Source organism: Meleagris gallopavo, chromosome 2 (genome assembly GCF_000146605.3).
Source record: "Meleagris gallopavo isolate NT-WF06-2002-E0010 breed Aviagen turkey brand Nicholas breeding stock chromosome 2, Turkey_5.1, whole genome shotgun sequence".
NCBI classification, from domain to species: domain Eukaryota; kingdom Metazoa; phylum Chordata; class Aves; order Galliformes; family Phasianidae; genus Meleagris; species Meleagris gallopavo.
In genome coordinates this window covers 86,782,926-86,799,169 of record NC_015012.2, presented here as the reverse complement: position 1 = coordinate 86,799,169, position 16,244 = coordinate 86,782,926, and the positions used below count along the sequence as shown (strand labels likewise).

The window sequence follows — 16,244 nt, the reverse complement described above, 5'->3', positions numbered from 1 at the left end:
GCGGGGGGAGGAGGAGGGATGATAACCTCCTTCGACCTTCTGTCCATGTTCTCCCGTTCTTTTTAATGCACCCCAGGATATAATTGGCCTTCTTGGCCACAAGAGCACACTGCTGGCTCATGGCCAACCTGTTGTCCACCAGAACACTCAGATTCTTCTCTGCATGGCTCCTCTCCAGCAGGTAGCCCCTAACCTGTACTAATGCATGGAGTTACTCCTCCCCAGATTTAGGACTTTATTAAACCTCATAAGGTTCCTCTCCACCAAACTCTCCAGGCTGTCTAGGTCTCACTGAATGGCAACACAGCTTTCTGGTGTGTCAGACACTGCTCCCAGCTTTGTATCATCAGCAAAATTGCAGAAAGTGCACTCTATCCATTCATCCAGATCAGACTGAAGATGTTAAAAAGAACAGACTCAATACTGACTGCTGGGGAACACCACTAGTTACAGGCCTTTAACCAGACTCTGTGCAGCTGATCACAGTCCTCTGAGTTTTGCCAGTCAGACAGTTCTCAATCAACCTCGGTGTCCACTCATCTATCTCACACTTCCTAAGCTTAACTACGAGGTTGTTATGGGAGACAGTGTCAAAGTGCCAAAGTGCCAGTGACAGTGCCAAAATCAGCAGCTTCTGCTCTGCTGCTTTCCCCTCACCTACCCAGCCAGTCATGACACCATAGAAGGTTGCCAGGTTGGTCAAGTATGATTTCTCATTGGTAAACCTTCTCCTCCATTAAATAAGATCATGTTGATACCATGTAGTTTTGTTTAGCTGCAAAATCTTCAAAAGGTGCTTAGGAATTTGTGTATGTTTTGTGTAGAAAAAGTGTCTTTCTCCCTCCTTCAGAAGTCTGGTCTTCTTTGAATGAGAAAGATTTTATTGAATTATTTCTAAACCCCAAGAATACTCCAGTGTGAATTTTTCTTTCCTCTATCAGTGACTTGAGCAGTGATGTCTTTGTAGATCCCTCTCTACTGGTCCAAAAGATTAGGATGAGTACATTAGTGCTTTCATCAATAATATTGTTTTCATGAAAAAATCCATGGGTAGCATTAAAACAATCACGTCAACACCTAAAATACAATTTTAGAATAAAAGTAGACACATGATTCAGTGAGTTTACAGGGTGTTTATAAACCTTCTACCATCATAATAGTTTGTTTTAGGACTAAAGCTGCATATGCGCTATGCCCACCTTATTCTAACTGTTCTCACTGGGAGTTCTGGACTGGGATGCAGTTGCTCAGTTTATATACAGTACTTGCTTGGTATTGTTTTGTCTTTGAATTACAACTGCTTGGTTGTGCAATGAAAGCCTCTTGAAAAGGCTTTTTGCCTTTAACACCTCAGATAAAATCTAGATAAGCTAAAAAGTAATTGTCTGTCTGTCCTGCCTTGTTCTTAGACAAAGAACAGTAAGAATATAGGAAGGGAACTCAGAAAGAAGAACAGGGTCAGCAGTCTGACCTTAGATACTTTGCCCAGCTACTTTAAAAGTCACTGTAAGTCCAAGACTATAATAAGTCTGGCTCATTCTCTGTTTTTAACCATGTCATTGCTGGCAATCTCAAATATAAAACAACAAGAAATTCAGTAAGGAAGTTATAAAAACATTTCTAAAAGAGTTAATAATTACATGCAGTAAACAGATCTCTCTGTACAAAGAAAATAATCTTAGTGTCAGGTAGTGTGCCTATACCCTAGTAACTTCCATAGCATAAAAATTACTCTGTGTTCACAGCACAGGTCATTATCCCTCAGCTGCAGAAAAGACCATCACAGCTTGCTGCCAAAATATATTTACAAGTCCTTTCTTTGTTAATCATATGTTTATTGCCATGCTAAAATGTAACAAGTGTTCATGAAAAGAATCTTCAAACAGAGCATGTTAAGAGTGTCCTCTCTTCAGTAACTGAAGAAATTGGTACAAAGAAGTTCTTTTCTTGAGTAATTGCCATCTGAAATGCACCTAGATAAATATTTAAGCACTTTTAAATCGGTTGTGTGTGCTGGTAGCTCCATTTTTACTCAGTGCTGGAGGGTAAATTGTCTGCTTTCCACACTTCCTATGGGATCTTCCAACTTGTGATTTAATTAGGTGAAGAAGAATCTGTATTACACACAAGCAATTATTGCTGCCATGGAGGAGCAATTACTGCTACTCATCAGGGAAACTGTAGCCCAATAGTGGAGCTGACTGTGGTTCTCAGGAGCTTCTGAGAGTTGCCCAAATATTTTTCGTAACTGCCAGAATTCCATAGCAGTTGCATCCATTTGTGTGATGCCAACTAATGTCTTTGACATTACTTTGGGTTTATTTCAGTAGTTCTCAGACAATTTTAAGGGTTTTTCTCTGTTGAATATGGATGTAATTTCAATTAAGCTTTTAGTGTGTATTTTAAAAACCAACCATTCCCTACTACTAATTGTTGTAATACACGTGTTTCACTCTATGTACAGAGAATTAAACATGTTTAAATGTTAATGCTATGCTCATTAGCAAGCATCTTTGTCAAACAATTTAAGAAAAAAAATATAGCTTTTTCATTATGTCTGCTACGTAATGGATTATTAGTATTGTTATAGATTGAGTGCTGAACACAACCATTTTATATTTTTGTTAATGAGAGAATACTTCAGGCTCCCCTACTTAGATGGTACTGTTTTTCTCTGTTGACATTAAAAATTTTAAGAAAAAAATAAGTAAAAAGCAAGAAAAAATTTTAATATGTAATTTGCTGATGCCTGTCTTTTTAAAGCCAGGTCTGTATTATTTGTCTCACTGAACCATATGAAGAAAAAGATCGAGAAAAGTCAGTCCTAAGAAATTTGAACAAAGATGAACTGACTGTGTTCAAGCTTTGAGATATTTCATAAAGCTGTTGAAAAGCAAACCATGAAAGCCAGATTTATGAGCTTTTTTAAAGTTATTTGTAGATTCCCAAGACGATTGTGTTCCCATCACTTACTGTAGCCTTTAAAACTCAAATGACGCTTACAAATATTCATGTTTGGCTCACACTGAGTTACTGCTGAGCATTGCAGTGGCATTCAGCTAAAACTGAGGAGTAGAGAGAAGAACATGCTCTGCCTCTGCTTCAATCGTTGTCTGCTGAGGAGAGCAAAAGGACTCACATATTCATACTTGAAAGATAATACAAGTGGGGTTTTTGTTGTTGTTTTGTGTTTTAAGTTAAGAGTAATTTTATTGTGGGTTTAAACAACTGTTTGGGGAAAGAGCCTTTTGGGAGCATCTGCATAACCCTTTACATTTGCCAGGCTTTTCCTTTCAGCAAGATCACTGATTGTGTTATTATTGGAATATAAATCCTTTTATTTATCATAGCATTATTCATCTGAACTTTGCTAGGTATAGCAAATCTGTTGACAGCACTGGATGTATCATTTACTGTTGAAGGCGAAAGGGAAGATTCCCCACATCCCTAAATCAGCAAAACAAATGTAATCTTTGGAGTCGATGCTGCGCAGTATCCTGTGTTGATCAAAAAGAAAGTTAGATTGTCTAAAATGTTTCAATATCTGAAAAGTCTAAGGTAGTTAAAGTGAGGTTATCATTTTTCGTGTATTTTATGCGAATAGTAGTCTTCCACGACTAATATTTTAATTATACGTAGCATTCGACTACAAGGAGTAACAAGTTGATTTCAGTGAAAACACGTTGTCTTATGGAATTTCTGTTTCGGTACAACTGTTCTGAACATCGAAATACACTTAGCTTCAAATGCATTATTTCAACCTGTGTAAATGCAGATTTTTTTTTCTCCCATGTGATTAAACATGCTGTTTATTTCATTAATACTGAATTCCTTAAGTTTCTTCACTGAAATTAATGGTATATTAATAGGATAAGTATTGGTCTCATGCAATAGGTGCTAATATATAGAAATACATATAATATATATATGGGATAGATATTGCATGGTTCTGCAGAGCGGATGTGCAGAGTTAGTGCTGAGAGCACCCTGCACACCATACTTGGCTCAAGGGTCTGGACAAGGTCCAGTCTGGACCCCTGAACCAAGCACACGTTCTCATTCTGTTTCAATACAAAGGAATTCAATCTGGGCAATAGCTGCTCCCCAACAGGAACCAGAGGTAGAGTCAATAGGAATGACCAAGGGCTTTGTTTCAAAAGTGCTCTTTCAGCTTGAGTTGAACCATGAGGAATGTTGGTATCTTTCCTGATGAAGATCTTGTGAGAGTAAATCCAGTAAAAATAGATCTTTGTCAGTTGTGAGGAAAAACAGGCCCATCCAGGTATTGCCTGCTTTTTAAAGTTGCCAATACTTGTCTAAAACAAACTATTTAGAGGCTGAGATCTTCTCAGTTTGTTTATTGGCTCAACTGCATTTGTTCACTTGACAGCTGTCTGAGTTAAGAAAAGTTTTTAATTTACTTCTTTTCCATTTTGAGATGTATGAATTTGCAGAGTGAGTTAGATGGAGTCATACCAATTGTGCCAGATGAAAAATGGTAGATTCAATATGACTCACTGCAGATCTCCACACAGGTGATGTTTATGCTCCTGTTAGGTCTTTGTCATACAAAAAATGAGGCCACCACACCAGCGCACTTGTCAGTTATGGTATTAAATTAACTGCTGTCCTATCCATATCCTTCATTTGTTATCTAGGATTTTTCTAAGTTACCAGGCAGGAAAATCTGATTAATGATGACCTAGAGTAGTAAAACTTAGATTCTGTAAGTGGCAGCTGATCCCCAATTTGTTAGAGAGAGATTTGTTCACGTCAGCATTGCAAATTAAAATACGTATTTGAGGGAAAAATCTCAAGTTGCTATAAAATTGTTGCTGTTTACGCTACAATTCCAATTTCAGTCTAGTAGAACTTTTAGTGCTTCCCACTTGCCACTTTGAATGTTAAGGTGTTCTTCAGTTAGTCATTCATGTTGCTTTTCCAGAGCAAGCAAGTAGTGCAGAAAAACCCTTTTTGTTATATTGTTTGCATATTGAATCATAGAATCATAGAATGGCCTGGGTTGAAAAGGACCATAATGATCATCGAGTTTCAACCCCCCTGCTATGCGCAGGGTCGCCAACCACCAGACCAGGCTGCCCAGAGCCACATCCAGCCTGGCCTTGAATGCCTCCAGGGATGGGGCATCCACAAACTCCTTGGGCAACCTGTTCCAGTGCTTCACCACCCTCTGTGTGAAAAAATTCCTCCTAATACCTAACCAAAACCTCCCCTGTCTCAGTTTAAGACCATTCCCCCTTGTCCTATCACTACCCACCCTCATAAACAGCAATTGAAGTTCCCAGGCATGCACAGACTTCTCCTGATTCCTAATTCCGCACAGGCAAATAGTATCATCGAGGTCATGGGCATTAATCATGTGCATAAGGATAAGATTGGAATTAAAATATCCTAAAGAGATATAAGAAATGATCAGAAATAGGCATGATGGAGTTCAGCAAGGACATGTGGAAAGCAGGAGGAAAAACAGAATGAGATTGAAAATGCAATATTGCTGCCAAATGAGCAAGTAAGTGAGAGGATCTGAAACAGATGTCACCTATGTCATAGCCCAATCAAAGGAGCAGGCTTACTAGGATGTGTTAGCACGGATGCCCTATGCAAAGCACACGTATGGCCTGCACTGCACTCAGCAGTGGTGGAGCCTGGGCTGGAGCCTGGGGTCCAACTTTGGGCACAGCACTTCAAGAAGGGTGTGGAGAGCATCCAGGGGAGCATAACAAAGTGATCAAAGGTCTAGAAAATATGACCTGTGAGCAAAGGCTGAAAGAATTGTGTTTGTTTAGTCTAGGGAAGAGAAGACTGAAGGGAGACATGATAGCAGTCTTCAAATATTTAAAAGGTTGTTGCAAATAGGAAGAGAATAAATTGTTCTCCGTGTCCGCTGGCACTAGGACAAGAAGTAACGGGCTCAAAATGCAGCAAAGGCAATTTAGGTTGTATTGTTAGGAAAACTTTTCTGCCTGTAAGAGAAGATAAGCATTGGACTGTATTGTGCATGGAGGCTGAGAATTTCTGTCTTTAATTTTAATGTGATTCCTGGGGGCTTGTCACTGTAGTACATGTCACTTAGTGGTATGCCAGTGGTGCATGGCATGCAGTCATCGCTGGCAAAGTCCTTTTCTGAGGGACAACTGGCACAGTATTTGAGTGAGGAAAAAAAGAACCCAATTATAATTGGCAATTATTTGCAGAATTTTGAAATAAGCTGTGAATGTTTTGTGATCCAGAAAAATCCCACTTTCTCAAGCTAATTGGTAATGAAAGTATTCTTAAATTTCGCAGTTTCTTTGTGTTGAAACCGAGTGCAAATGTATTTAATTCAGAAAATATTCATAGTTGCAGACGCAGCAAAATGGGCACATATTGCAATCATACAAGGCTGTTTTTAAGTGATTTGTATTGGAAATACAGTTCCTTCATTTGAAGTCATCCTCAGAAGGGGAAAGACTTATTGTTTCAACCTAATTTGTTTTTATTAATCTATAGCTGATAGTGTTGATATTACCTGGTATTTAAAAATAGTCCTAGCTTTGGAAAACAAGGAAATTAAACTAAAAATAAGTGAATTTGTTATCTTTTTTCCTGCAAAAATTTTCTCTGCCGGAAAAAATGGTTCAAAACATCTTCCAGTATAATTTTGAATGTCCGCCAAACAGTAGAGTTATTTGCCAAACGTTTTTATGCAGTATTCCCGCTGAGACTCTGTCTCTCAGAAAACAAATTGGTGAAATTAACTTTTCTTATCAGTCTATGGGATTCGAGAGAAGCAAGGTTGTCTGCCAACACATAGTGGAAAGAAACACGATTAGCTAAATTGTCTGGTTTCGAGCTTTCTTCCCTCCACCCTCATCTTGGCCAGGAAACACTTAGGCGAAGGACTGTGCAGAGGAGGGGAAGAAACTGTGTTTTGAAGAAGTTTCCAGACAATGTGGGTCTTTACAGTATGTCATTTATCTTTCTTTTACTTTCCTTTTTATTTTTCAAGAGCTGACATAGAAAGTTTCAGTTTTTTTTTCTGGAGCAATTTTTCCACCCTATCTTTTAAAACTTTCTCCCTCTGTTTCTGGCTCCGGGCACAGTGCACGGGTCTCTACTGAACAAGAATGCACCAACAGCTTGCTGTGCACCGCTGTCAGGCTGCGTGTGTGTGCCGGGGTGCTGCTGTCTGTCTGAAGGACTGTGCTTCTCTTATTTGTCAGAAAGAGATCTTCTGTTGTAGCCAAAAGATACCGATATCCAGTGAGTTATTTCAATAAAGGTTGAAAAATATGCACGCAGTGTTTGTAAATGATTTGCGTGAATGTTGCAAGTTGAGCTTGAAAAGCATCTCTATCAACAATAAATGCGTTTTGTGCCCATTTGTGGAATGAGATTATTGGGCTGTTGAGGCAGTGGGTTGATGGTGTGGCTTGGTCCAGCCAGGATCTGGTATCCATGCAGTGTTCCATAAGAATAGATATAAAATCTACAATTCTTCAGAGCCAAAGGGCTATTTCTGTGTGAAGCAGCTTGCTGAATTGTTTCCAGCTCTGAACACGCTTTTATACTGGAGAGCTTATTTATCTCATAGAGCATTTCAATGTACATTTAAATTAGAGATTGTAATGAATATTATTTTAATTTTAAATCTGTCAGTGTGTTGGGGAAAAAAGAAAAGCAGCAGACTGCTAAATTAAACCACAAAGAAATCAAACTAAAATGCTCGGCTCTGAAGAAGAAACTGTATGCCACCCGTTCTTCCCAGAAAAACACAGTTGCTGTTTGGATATCACTTCTATTCTTCCAATCCTGATATTTAGAAAGATGAAACAGAGCATTTCTTCTTCATCCTGCAGGAGAACTCATGCACTGTTAACACAAACTTCCTTGATCCTGGTGAGGTCCTGCAGATTCTGCACATTCCTCCCTGCAGGATAAGCAGACTTTCAGAAATCTGCGCACTGCGATGCGCTCCCCTTTATCAGAAGCAGGCTGGTGCTTCACTGCGGTGGATGTGTGTGAGCCCTTGATCTTTACATGTACATGGGGGTTCCACATATGTTTTTCTTTTAAATTTTTACAAAATGACAGACTGTCTGAAAATGCACGTAACCATGCAAGAGTAAATTTTCCTAGCAGACTAGTAGCTGCGAGTGTGTCCTTCCCGAGAGCTTTGTACAGAATGACAGTAACTGGAGTTATGAATGTTGCTCAACCAGCATATTTCTCTGTACCGAAATAATATGAATATTAAGATATTTGAGCTCAAGATTTCCCTAGCAATATCTACCAACTGTACTAAGCAGGCATGCTAATTTCTGTACCTCTTTTACTAAATCTGTAGATTATCAAGCTGTAAAGGCTGGGGGTTTTATCGGTTTGATGTTTTTATGGTATTTAGTAGTTTTGGAGTGGTGCATTAATCCAGTGGTCAGATCATTTCATTTGTGGGAGTGTGCCATTTATCAGCTTCAAATGAGATAATACTTGCTCCTTGGCTATAAGTTATAAAATCTACAGTCTTCATGTCCGCAACTTTGTCCTTTGCTGCTTGCATTTGATAAAACCTATTTATTATTTTTGCAAGTAACATTAGCCAGTACATATTTATTTATTTATTGTAGATTTATTCATCTCTACTGAATATCAGAAATTAAGAATAAGGATTTACCACAATACTTACGTTTATTGTGTAATGCATGCACAAGTATAATTCTATGTATTTTTGAAGCCGGAACTTCACATTTTGGATTCTAACCTACAGATACAATTTCTACTAATTGCAATAATTCAGAAGGATATACTCCATTTAGCTTTTGTGAAGTGTTATTATTCTAATGGCATTTTAGACTGGAAATTTATCCACATGTTGTGAAAGCACACCAAAAATTGTGTGCTGTTCATAGGACATTAGCAGTTTAATTGCTGAAAAATGTCCACGTACATCCAGGAGAATTCATTTCCTCGCATTTTCTATTGCATTAATTCAGGTATCCATTCAGAGATGTAGCTTAGGAGAATGACATACATGGCTCATGAAGTAAAAATAATTGCTGAAAATCAATTATTATTTTTAGCTCTCTTATATGTATCCTAAATCAACACGTGAACATGTCGATTTGGTTTTTCTTTTAACTTTCATCCAATTGAATATTTTCCTAAAACCTTGCAATTATGACATGATTCACTTGATGATGAACTGTGTGCCATCCATTCTTGTTCTTAGGCTGAAATTTTTCACGTAAAATTCAAAGAAAAATAAGAGAGTGGATGGATGAGAAACAGATTGTTGTCTTGCAAAATTACAAATCAGATATCACTCCATTTGTTTCAGCATTTCGCACAGTGAAAGCAAGCATGCAATCAGATATTTCCCCCATCTTGCTCTCCTCTGCTCTTCTCCTCTTGCTGCTGTGATTCAGGTCCTCATTTAACAAACAGGTAATGCCTGCGTGGCTGTGACGGCCATTGCCTGAGCCTCACACAAAGATCACATCCTTGGACTTTTATGGGGGTTGGTGTTTCTGCATCCCATGTAGCAAATTCTAGGCAACGTCACAAAGGTGATGTGTGCTCTTTTAGTTTGTGGGGATTGAAAACCAACCACGAGAAGGAGGATAGCTGATGAAATGTATTTCTTTTTTAGAACAAGGAGTTCTATTTATTTATCATATTTTCTCCATAAATTTTATTTCTATCAGGATTGATTTTTCCTTTCAAAATGTAAGTTCAACAAGCATGCATTAATGGTACATTTTTGAGAAGTGTATACAATGTAACAGGCATCATCGTGCCGTGTGACAGAATGAAGCTAACACTTGGGATCATTGCAAAAAGAGTAAATAGATGCTTTCAAGAGATTATTATTATTTTTTTTAACCCTCTGCTAATAAGTCTAATTGGAAAGGAAAATTGATGTCACTGTCGGATATAGCAGGCAGTGGAGCTCCCTGACTGACACAACTATAACTACCAACCAATACACCCACAATTTATGGAAATAATCACTTTGCAGGGCCTGAAGTTTTCCCAGACTTGGTTTCAGCTGAAGAATTTTTTTTTTTTTCCCCACAACTTACCCAGAATCTGTATGGTTTCAAAGAACAGGGAGCGCTCCTGGAGTGCTGTGAACCCTTTGATGTTGCAGAGGCAGCTGAGTCAATTCAGTGCTGAGGGCACGCTTGGGCCATTTAACCCCACAGCCTAGCCTAGTATGGCCAGCTCTGCCTCTGCCGTGTTTCTTTCAGGTTCGTGGAGCAGAATGCAAAGCAAAACTTTCAATATAGCCCAAAAGCACTGAACATGAATGCTGCTGCGTTTCCCTCGACGGAAAATGCGTGTGAGGACCCAGCGTGCTTGGGCAAATCCAAAGTGGGGATTCAGACAAAGGAAAAATAAATGTCAAGTTCTATGCCAAAGCTTTCTTTAGCTATTTCAGAGTTGTACATATTCCTAGCTCATCCTCTTACAAAATGGATTGGTAACACACACAGCTGGAACTGTAAATGGAAGTTCAAGAAAATCATCTTTATATCAGGTCAGCATCTCACTGTCCGGTGTTCCTTTAGCGTACAGTAACCACAGAGAATAAAAGCTGTGCATTGTGAGCATGTGATGAGACAAGTGTTACTGGGTGTGCAAAATTTGGATTTCCTGATTTGATGATTTGTTGTGTAAGTATTTACTTTTATTATTAATTCAATCCAGAAGTTCTCCCTGCATGAAGACCTACCATACATGTTAGTTTTCACTGTGGTAGCAGCAAATAAATGCTTTCAGGGAAAATGTTTATGGAAGCGGGGGTACGGTTAGCCCTTTTAAATCATACTCCATTAAGTATGTGAAATAGCAGGACTGCAAGAGTTACGTTTTGACTTCTGTCTAAAACAAGACCTGTTGCATTTTCAAGATAACAGCTTATCATAACTAACCACTTTCATCTTTAAAATCCAGATTGACAAAAATAGTGCAACATCTGTCTCCATGAATTAAATCTGATTTGCGTTAGGTAAACAAACATAAAAGACTCTTGGCAGTTGTCTTTCTTCTATCCCTTGCTGCTGATTTGTCCAAATAAACAACTTCAGAGATTTTCTGTGTGTCTTACCAGCTAAGACGGCATTGTATCTATCATGAGGCTCTTCTGAGATTGATGTGTAGGGGCTGCTATTTTTCACTAGATGATAGTTCATTCTTTAATTCTACGACCATGCTTACCACAAGCAGTTTGCTAATTTCAGGATTGGATGGGTTTTTCTTTATTGACAAAATTGAATAATTGCAGTCCCAGTAATATCAACGTCATGACACACTGTCCTGTAAGCACTGCTCAGAGACTGCAAAGTGTTTTACATCTCTGAAAAGTCTCATTTCAAGACACTTATTGTGGCACCAGACAAACCGCAAGCCTGATAGCATATGCTACAAGTGTATAGTGCTTAGCTTTCTGTATTTCGTGACTTCAAGATGCCCGGCAGGTAGATGTTTTCTGCTCAGATGGAGGTAAGTGGTACATGCAGAGTTCAAAATCAGATCTTCTGCACATATGTGAAGTATTACATGCCAACGTATGTACAGGAATTGCAATCAGACCTGCTCACTACCCGAGTGATGAAGAGCTCTCTGCCCCATGTATCATTTATCTGGCCAAGAGTTAACGCTCTGAACTGAGCTTGGGTCTTCCAAACAATGTAACTCGGCTTTGATGCTGAGCTCAATAAAGTTATTTAGAGGCTGTTCTGACTTCCATGAGACAAGATTATGTGCCATGTCACTCGTAAATCTAAGTTCACAAAAGAGAAGAAAATAAAGGCTATTTTTTTTATTGTTCTCAAGGGTTGGGCTTTTTTGGCCTGGTTTGTCAATAGCAGTTGCTGTCTTTATAACTCGCTGAATTCAGAAAACAAAGAATCAGCTTAGTTTTATTCTGAAGAGAACAGCCTAGGAATTAACAATAACAGAAATCTGAATTCTGTACTGATGGAGGAGAGCTCAGAATTAAGACTTGGACTGACCTGTCCAAGAACAGCACAGAGAACAGTGGCATGGAAATGTGAGCTGTAAAGTCATATGCTGGCATGGGCTTCATGCTTCCCTACTGCTTCACCTGCATAGTTGGTCGTAAGTGCTAAAGCAATGCATTTGACCTTGTTCTAAGGCTCAGTGAAGACTCCGTGGAACTACTCAGCTTTAAAGCCTTTGCTTTATTTGGCTGCACATCCGTGAAGCACATGTACTGTTGCATTAAAATCTCAAGTGCCTGTGGTTTCACAGCACATTCGTGCTAGGGCTGGAGAAAGGAATCCTCTGAACAAGTAATTCTTTCAGCTACCAGTTACACCTCTTCACTGACTACAGTTTCATATTCAGCCATCTTATGTAAGCCAGAAACACACACAGTGTCCTTATTGCTATGTAAGGTGCTCACACTGATCATCTGTATGAAAAAATTCCGAGCATCACATGATCTGAAACTTTTACTTTTGTTCTCATCTTACTTCTGGATCATTGTAAATTTTCAGAATACTGACACGAGATGCACACTCATAAATGTTAGATACGTTAATTTGGCAGCTCAATGGCAATCTCACTTTCAGTATTTCAAGCTTGATTTTTCATTTATTTTAGTATGAACATTTTGTATTGATTACCATGGGTTGTACACTCGTTCTGTGCACTGCTTTTCTTTTATGCACAATGTCGCTAAAGGAAATCGTTTAACTGCTGAGCCAGTGTTCTATCTGATAGATAAAAGTAAAAATATTCACTCCAAATAGATAGAGGTTTTCATTGGATGGTGAGTAAGGCAAAAGAGATCATAGAGTAGCTTTATCTCTGAATTGTGTAAGTTAGTAAAGCAGCACAGTGTTAGTAAGGCTTCCATGGTTTGTATGTGTGGTGGAAGCAATTTAGAATATCCTTTAATATGTGCGTGTGGTGCCCATAAATGTAAGAATGTAAGATTCTGGTGAAAGATAATTTTGCCAAGTCCTTTAAGAACTCTTACAGGTAATCATCTGAGCTGTAACTAAGGAGTCTCAGCTCTGGTTTTGGAATTATATCAACCAAGTGTACCATATACGGTCATTTTAGCTGTTGTATTAAAACAATTTAAATAATAAAACGTGACAAATTCATTGCATAGTTTATGCAAAAGTTTCTGATACGGCAGAAAAGTTCATATTCGTATACCATAATTCTTATTTCTTGAATTTAAGACAAGGATTCTTTTTATTCTGAGTAACACAGTTTTTATTGATTTCTTTGTTTCCTCAGATCTGCAGGCTGCAGCGTCACCTATCAGCAGGAAACTACCAGCTGAATCTGTTTTCAAACCAGCCTGTGATGTTTGTATCTCCCACCAGCCAGCCACCCTGCAAAAGCTGATGGAGCTTATAGAGCTGTCAGGAGGAAAAATATGTAAAGCCCTACGTCAGGCAAAAATCTGCATAGGAAAATACCCAGGAAAGAAGTACCAGGAAATAAAATGTTTATCAGAAAAATGGATTTTAGGTAAGATGGAATCACAGAATCGCAGAATGGCCCAGGTTGGAAGGGACCTCAAGGATCATGGATCTCCAACCCTGCTGCCACAGGCAGGGCTATCAACCTCCCCATGTAATACTAGACCAGGCTGCACCATACTTCATATATACTATACTTCAACACATATAAAACATTCAGGAATATGTATTCAAAAATTGATTGTAAAGAGTTTACTAAACTGGGGTTTTAGAGAGAAGGAAGTGAAAGGAGTGTTACCAGGAGGTTCCCAAGAAGACTGTCTCCCTTGTGAGGACTTTCTGTTAAAACTAACACTACTTTATGATGGTCCTGCTACTCACCAATGTAATTTTACCAAGAAACAATTTAATCCAAAGATTTTCAAATTTATCTTGTATGTGACTGCTTCATTTGGACAAACTAGAAATGGGAAAACTCCATGGGAGAATTACTTTAAAAGGCACATATGCCAGTGAGCTGCGTGGAGCTGGATGGGCCAAGCTGAGCCCATCAGTGGAGCTGGAAAAATTGTGTATCCAACTGCAGATAGTCTCACATATTAGATAAAGGACTGAATTCTTTGTGCCTTTTACAGATTTCTCACATTTCTTTTGCATTCTGATAGTGCTTTGTATAACTGCTATATTCTGCTCTCACAGATGGATTTGACACGATGAATCTGTAGAACTTGTAAAACATAAGTGTTTCTATATAATACCTTACCAGGTACAGGTCTTTGAAACTTAGCCCCTTTCTCAGTAACATAATCATAGAATAATAAAAGCAGTGACGGCCTGTCCCTACAAATTGTCATCTTAATCAAATAAATCAAACCAAATCTGATGTTTTGTCTTATCTTTGACACGTCGGTGTTACAATCCAGTATGTTTGTGGTTATCTGCTGCGAGCACCAACTGCCAATAAATTCACAACAAAAAGCCTATGGGTAAATAATGCTGCACCTTTGTTAAGCTTAAGCAAACTGTGTTTGCAGTATTATCATCCGACTGCATTTATTTTTAGCGTCTTTCTCTGTCTGTTTTAGATCAGGAATTGCTCTGAAATGCATTACTGCTTTATAATCTGTTTCTTGTGCACTTGATCTCAAACAATCCTGCCTTTTTATTTCTTCTAGATTCAATCACTCAGCATACAGTATGTCCTATGGAAAACTACATTTTTCAGCTGTGAGCTAACTCAAGAGCTTCCATATGGCTGTAAGGAAACAAGCCCACTTTGGCCTCAACAACTAACTAAGCTGTGAATAAAATTTCTAAGAGAATGCTAATTACATATTTATAAATATAGTTAAATGCTTTTATATTTTTATTACTTGTGAAAATGATGATTTTTGTTTCCTTTTAATAAAGTTCTTTGATAAAAGTCATCGTGCTTCCATTTATTTGTTGAAGAACCTTTGGAACTAAAAGTTGATTGAGTCATTACTCACTGGAAATGGAAAGATGCTTCCCAATCTCTAAGTGGATTTAATCCTGTTAAGGTGCAGGTAACTGCTATATGTGCACTGAGTGTGTGTTGGAGCTAGCTTTGGTGTAGTCAGCAGGAGCTGTGCTGCCAGGGAATGGATTCCATAGGGTCCCACTTGGACAGCTGGAGTCCCATGCTGCTGTGTTTTTATGAATCATAGAATGGCTTGTGTTGAAAAGGACCAGAATGATCATCTAGTTTCAACCCCCCTGCTGTGTGCAGGGTCACCAACTGCCAGACGAGGCTGTCCAGAGCCACATCCAGCCTGGCCTTGAATGCCCCCAGGGATGGGGCATCCACAACCTCCTTGGGCAAACTCACACCTCCCATTGTAAAGTTCTAAATTATATTTTCAAAAAATAATTGAAACTCAGTAAATATGCTGAGGTGGAGCACCTTTAAATGCTTCACATCTAGACTGAAACTGTGAACAGCTACTGATCCGGAGTCAAACGAATTAAGGCAGCACATCATGCATATGCTGTTGAAAATCAGACTTATCACTAAATACTTTGGGTACGTTTGAAAAATGTATACAAGTGTCCTAACAGTTAAAATTCTCTTCAATCTGTATATTTGTTTTCTATAGGTGTAAAGATCTGGATATAAATTATGTTGTGATGCATGTTTAGCTATAAAGGCACAACTTTCTTTAAATATTTACCTGATCCATCACAATAATATGTCATCATTGCAGAGAATAACGCGTTACCCGGTAACTTAATGGCAGCTCATAACTCATACCTTCCAAACTCCATACTCCCCAGAGTACTGTCCAACAATGGAAAACGTGTACTGAAGATAATGATTTCAAATTAATATTATGGAACCACCAAAGTACGATGATTTATAAATATTGCCGTTCTATTACATAGCTACAGCTTCTTGGACCTGGAATGGAATTGGAATGCAGCTTTTCTTTAAACTTGAGGGCTATCCAGTGTTTTTTCTTCAGAGGTTCAGCAGTGTCTGGGTGGCAGGCTGTTCAGTCCCAAATTAGCATAGTTGCTCTGTAAAATGGGTAACGTATTAGGTTACCCATTTTACACATCATAAATGTAAAACAAAAGTTTCCCATAATAATGGGAAAACTCCAAGTTAAAATTATATTAGGGAGAATTAAACTGACTTTATTTTCAGAAATACCGAGCAGCTGCAATTCAAAAAGATGAGATCTTGTTTTCAATATCCAAGTAATGCAGAGCTTTGTTTTAGATACAAACTAGGAAATATAATTAATTTGGGTCTTT

At 38.4% G+C, this 16,244-nt stretch overlaps 1 long non-coding RNA gene across 1 annotated transcript; it reads left to right on the top strand.

Moving 5' to 3' along the window:
* Positions 1-10,084: 10,084 nt before the first annotated feature.
* Positions 10,085-14,893, top strand: LOC104909941. Its single transcript, XR_004158985.1, has 2 exons — positions 10,085-13,515; positions 14,642-14,893. It is a non-coding gene; the product is annotated as an uncharacterized LOC104909941 (long non-coding RNA).
* Positions 14,894-16,244: the final 1,351 nt, after the last annotated feature.